The sequence below is a fragment of the Centrocercus urophasianus genome, unplaced genomic scaffold (assembly GCF_019232065.1).
Source record: "Centrocercus urophasianus isolate 14NV4802_14NV808 unplaced genomic scaffold, USGS_Curo_1.0 seq_12, whole genome shotgun sequence".
In the NCBI taxonomy this organism is placed as follows: Eukaryota; Metazoa; Chordata; class Aves; order Galliformes; family Phasianidae; genus Centrocercus; species Centrocercus urophasianus.
In genome coordinates this window covers 44,588,957-44,594,956 of record NW_024884364.1, presented here as the reverse complement: position 1 = coordinate 44,594,956, position 6,000 = coordinate 44,588,957, and positions in this window count along the sequence as shown.

Here is a 6,000-nt window from a genome sequence, read left to right as displayed (position 1 = left end):
TCTTAAATATAGACTATCATGGTTTTCACCTTTAACAGTTTCACCAGAGTGAGTACTGTGATCATGTCATCCCTGTTCCTTCTGGACTACTGAGTTACACAAAGTGGCTGTATTCTTTCTGACCAAACTCTCCCGTGGTCTACTTTACTGAATATTATCTTTAAATTAATGTTCACACAAGAATGCTTATCTATTTGCAATGAAACTTCTAACTCAAGCTGTCTGATCTAGCAGAAGCTAGAACAGGAATTCATGTCCTGAGCTGTTCATAGAGCCATTTTGCCATATGCAGCTGTACGATAATATCATCCAAACCGGTCACTTCAATTCAGAATATTGATTTGCAAGGGATCAACAGAATTGTCAGAGACAACTCTTACTCTGCTGTAAGCAGTCATGACATAGATTTCCATCCAAGATGGATTCCGCTTTCAAAACCATTAAGTTTCCTATTGCCTGTGTAAGTGGAGGCAGGAGAATATTTTCATATTTCTGCCTGCCACCTCATTTCTTTGCATTCCAAATGTTACCAGAATATTTATCTTCTGAAGCATTCTGTAGGATCTGAAAGTGTTCTAGGTAATTAAACCATTAATTAAGTTTCTCCAATGTCCTCCCCTCATTACCAATTTTGAAATTACTGAATAAAGTGTTAGGCAAACAGAATTGGGATTTGTGAACCACTCTGCCCAAGAGAAAGGTAAACCCATTAACTATGTCCATAACATAGTGTTACACAATGGGAGGTACATGTCCTTGCAGGTTATTGGTGCCAGAAAAGGCACTGCAAGACCTTATGCTGGGAGAACACAATTTTAGTTCCCAATCTTCTGTGTCAGACAGTTTACCCATTCACAGCTTCATGCTCACATACCTGGAAGCACTAAGACATGTGCATGCCTATGCAGTTTTGCTGGGACCACCTGTATGTAATACGGATGGCAACAACAAGGTGCTGTCAGATTGTCACTACATTTCTTGGATGACAATAAACTAAATTAGGACAGGTTTGTATAACCTTTAAGAGTCAACAGTTAATATGGAACAATCAATCTTTTTGCCTCTATGACTCCTCAGCAAGTCTGATGCCCCTTCTCTTTGCTTCTGCATGTCACTTATCTTTATGATGATGGTCTGTCTTAATGTTGAGCAAAGAGGGAGAAGAATGGCACTTCCATGGTGGTGTAGCTTTGTTACTTTACTCCACTGTTCCTTTTGGTACTGTCAGACAGGCCTTCCCATCCATAGCAATTTTAGTATCTATGTTACATGTCTTTACAGCATGTAAGGGCAAACAGGTTTTTACATAGTTTGCTGTAAAGGAACTCATCCAGTATATTAGAGTATTTATTAGAGCACTGAGAATCCTGGTGTATGGCCCCAGAAGTAGTGGTGCAACAATGCAAGTGTGGTTTTAAAGTGTCAAAGGACATTTGAACATAATCATTGCTCTGCAATGAAGTCAGCTAAAGGTCATTTTCATGCCTGGATATTTTCCTTTAAACAAGGTTACCATTCCTGCTTTCCAACCAGTATTCCTCCCAATATCACAGGGAAGAAAGCGGGGGAATGCCTTGCCCTCCTTGACAGATATGTCACTTTTATGAAGAAGCAAAGCTTTTTATTACTAGAACTGGGAAAAAGAAGACAAACATTTAAGCTCAAAGTTCTTTCAGCAGGTCACTTGAGGTACAGAAACAGTTTAACAACGCTTAACGTAAATCCTCCAAATACTTATGTATTCCAAGCTGTTTCTTCTTGCTGCCTATATTCAAGACTGCAGTTGTACTGCAGGTGTATCAGGTCACCTACAGAATAAAACAAAACTTTTCATACCTTTTTTTCAAACTGTCCATTTTTAGTGCATGTGAAGATGTTTTGATAATGACCTTCTAAAATCTCTCCTTTATTATTTTCTCCAAAGATTAAGCACGTTAGGTTTTGACACTTCTTCGGTTATTAGGGGTTATTGACAAGATCTAAGTGATCATTTGTTATCACTGAGAATAGAGAGCGTTCATTTCAAACTCCAACAAATTACATCATAAGACTGGAATCATCAGTATGAAAGAGATCTGTCTCCAAAAAAATAATCATTGATTTTTTTCTCTGAATTTCTTTCTCTGGAATATGGAATTTGTCATCTTGGCTTGAACCAGCCTGGTAGAACTCTGTCTCCAGTAAATGTATCTAGCCAAATGATGGAGGATTGCATTGCCAGTGGGAAGAGTATTTCTTTTATGAGTCTCACAAATGATTGGTTTACGTGGTTGGATTTATTAAAGTGGCTTGCAACTAGTTAATAGTAACTAAAATCATGCAAAACTTCAAAAAACATTGATGCAGCAATTAACTTGGTGATCATCTAAGAGTTTAACTTTGGATTAATTCCCTTTGGTTTTGCAAAATTGTAACTTAGGCCCTAGATATCCATTTCAGTAAAGAAGTAGCTGCAACAGTATGAACTGTTATTCACCAACTCTTTGTTGTTCTACTTCTGCCAGAGGTGAACACAACCACATTTTCCACATCCTCTCTTGTCAAATCAGGAAAGCAAAATATACTTCAGCCAGTTTGATGTGAAGTCTAGTAGTTTAGTAACTGGACTTAAATTACTGTGAGAAATGGTTGTTGCCAAGCTTCCAGATTTTGTATGGTATCGGCACTTAAACACTTAAACATCACTTGCAAGAAGTTTGGAAAAGATAAGTGGGTCTGGACAGAGAGGAGAGGAAGGAATGGCAGCATCTTAAATCACTGCAACTGTTTCTTAAATGAAAAAACACATAAGTCCTAGAATTCTACTCTGCCATCACAGTAATTATCGTACTGCTGCTGCTTGTTGTCCTTTACAAACCCCTTGGAAGAGCTGCTAAGTTGTTCAGCATATGTAGGCTGCTTGCTCACATTTGTTGCAGAGGAATGGTCATCAGTCACTCTAGAGACTGTTTAAGAAAAAGAATTGGCTTTGCTACTGTATCCAAAAGGAGATACTATTTGAATTTTGCCTCGAAACTCAGCTTTCAAAATGCTGAGTCAGAAAATGCGTGAAGAATGATAGAAATTAGCTGGTTCCAAAATTTAAAAGGTGCTGTTTTCATTCCCATAAACTGTCGGTTGTTCTCCATGAGAGGTAAAATAATGTGTAATGAATCATAATAGACAAAATTCTGAGTCTGTGAAATACCTTTGCAGAAATATGGATAGGAACAAAGCCAGTCACCAATAAGAAGTTACCAGTCTAAAGACGTTTTGAGCCAGGTGAAAGAGGTGCTGTACTTCCCATTTGGTACTATACACGCACAGCATAAAATCCACAAAGAAAACTGAGGAGGAAAACACTGCCCCGAAAAGCAGTAGTTATCTTCCACGCTATTTTTAGTGAGGGAACATCGCCAGGGAGCATCACTCAGCAGCCTGCCCTGCTGTCCTCTGCTTCAAGTAGACAGTCCAAAACCCAAGGAATGACTTTGCTCTCATGTTTGTACCAAGGAAACTGCAGGAAGCTTTCCATTCTTCCCTAACGCAGTCAGTGGTACTAAAAGCTGTATTTGTCAACAGCTTTACATTGCTCTCTGTATCCTGTCTATTATCCCTGCTCCTGAGGTTTCTGTTGGCAGCACTGTCTGTGCTAAAGCTGCTAACAACAGGGCAGCTGAATCACTGTGAGCAAAATTCTCTACTGTGCACAAAGCTTGAGAGGACTCAAAATAGTGGTGATGCACTGCCATCAAAAAGTGCCTGGGAGCAGAAGAGAGATAATGAAGGCTGGCCAAGGGCTGCCTGGTGTGAACAGCCATTCTTGCATATGACTGGGGCAGATAGCAGAGGCCTCTTTGCAGTACAACGGCTTTGAATAGAAGGGTGCAGTTGTGTGGAATACTCACAAGCACACACCTTCAAGAGTGGAAACAGGAAAAAATATTCAGTGGGAGACTTTTAGTGGTGTTATTTTATATCCTCTCCCCGAAGGCTTCTATTGACACAGGATTATACTGAGATAGTATGTGGAATAATTAACCTTTTCTGCAACAGTGTACTGACATTTGCTGGTTGGTATACAATGCTGGCAAGGCATTTATAATTTTGTAGCAGTCATTGTTCAGACATAGAGTTCTTCTGAAGAAGATCATCATTTCTCAACCAGCTCCAAGAAACTCTCATTTTGGTTTGTTCCTAACTATAGCTGCTTGGGAGGACTCAGTTGACCAGCAGGACCTCCCAGACACTGCCAGAAGCACCCAGAAGATGCCCAGCATCACCTCATGCTAAGGAATGGCTAAAACACCTCCTGCATGGCAGGATGGGATTTTGCCCATATGTTTAAATACACATAACGTTCTTGTTAATTGCCGATACCCACTGATGCTTTTTTCTTTGGCTGAAATACACTCCAGAGTATTGAGCCCAAGTGATTTCTGTATTGAAATGATCTAAAGGGCAATAATAAATAACAAGCAGCAAAATAATACCGACATTGACTTCCAGCTGTCATTATCTGGGCTCTTAAGAAGAATCTGTCTTGCCTTCCTTCCAGAAACCTCTCACTGCCCTTGTCAGGAGGCAATTTTATTTAATGAAGACACCCATACTTTGGTATAAAGGTGTCAAGTGAATTATTCATGAGCTCCTTTATCTCCAAAGCATTCCAGCTGCTTTATCTCACAGTAAAACTGCAAAAGAAAATTAAAGTTTTTTTTGTTGAAGTGCAGCTGTTGCTTTGAAAAGCATCTGTTTAGCAGCTAATACTGTGAGACAGTAACATTTTCAGTTTCTGCCGCCAGGCAGCAGGAGTACAGGACTAGCAGAACTGGGCTGGAGGGAAACAAGCATAAATGCTCATCAGCACTGTGAGAAAAGCTATATTTGGATATTTTTAGATGCCTCATTTTCTGCAATTAATGTCTCGAGCAATACTGGAATATGGAGTAGCTGAGCTGTTTTCCCCTTTATTCCCCATTCCTTAGCATGTGGCTGCTCTTCACCACAAAGTATTTTGTTGCAGACCGGGCCTGCCCTTAGCACAGTGTGTTGGCATATCTTTACTCATGAGGAACCCAATATAGGCAGCACAGCCACACTCAAACACAACAGGCTCTGCATTTAATCTAATTTCAGAGCCGAGATGTGCATACACGGATTCAATTACAGAGTTTAATTCACTAGAGCAACTGTTGGCTTTGTTATTACTTCTCTGGCTACATCATTACTTAAATCTGCATAAATTTGTAAAAGGGCTGCAAAAGCTCGTCGTTTTATTGCTAGTATTTTATTTATGCTGAAGTGAAAATAAACTGTCATTAGGAATGTGGTTAAAAAATAGCTGTATCTTTCGAAGTAAGAGCAAACCACATATAAACAGTTTGCTGAACTCACAACAGCATTTTAGAGGACTGTGAGAGCAGGCACACTGCAGGCTTTGTCCTGCGTTTCATCCACTACATCTTCTGAACTTGCATAGTGAGTTCTGGTGTGAAGTCACCATGATTTATATTTCTACAACCTATTTTACAATCTTACTGCGAAGTATTTCCTCATAATCATTTAATCATAAAGAAAGTGTGGCTCTGTGCCTATGCATATTTTTACAGAGGGGATAATGTCACACGAAGCTTATCACGCTGTCACCCTTGGGAGATGCTCTCCAGGGATGGCCACAAACCACTGACACCACACGTTTTGCATCCCAACAAGAGATACTGGAGTTAATTGGTTATGCTTCTTGTTTGCTCATTTACAGCTGTGATGCACAGATCCATTCTTGTGAAGCTCAGCATTAAGTGAGTTTGCAGCAGAATTATCACATGTGGCTCCTTCAGCTCTTCCTTGCTTGCCCCGATGAGCTTCTCTCACTGCTCTAGTTCTGACCCCTGCACTATTCAACATCTCCTCTTTCAAGGTTTGTAAACCACGCTTCAGAAATTAATTATCTTGTTTACTGTTAGGAAGTTTCTTTATTCAGAAGTGAGTAAAGTCCTATCTCCCCTGGGCAGATAATGT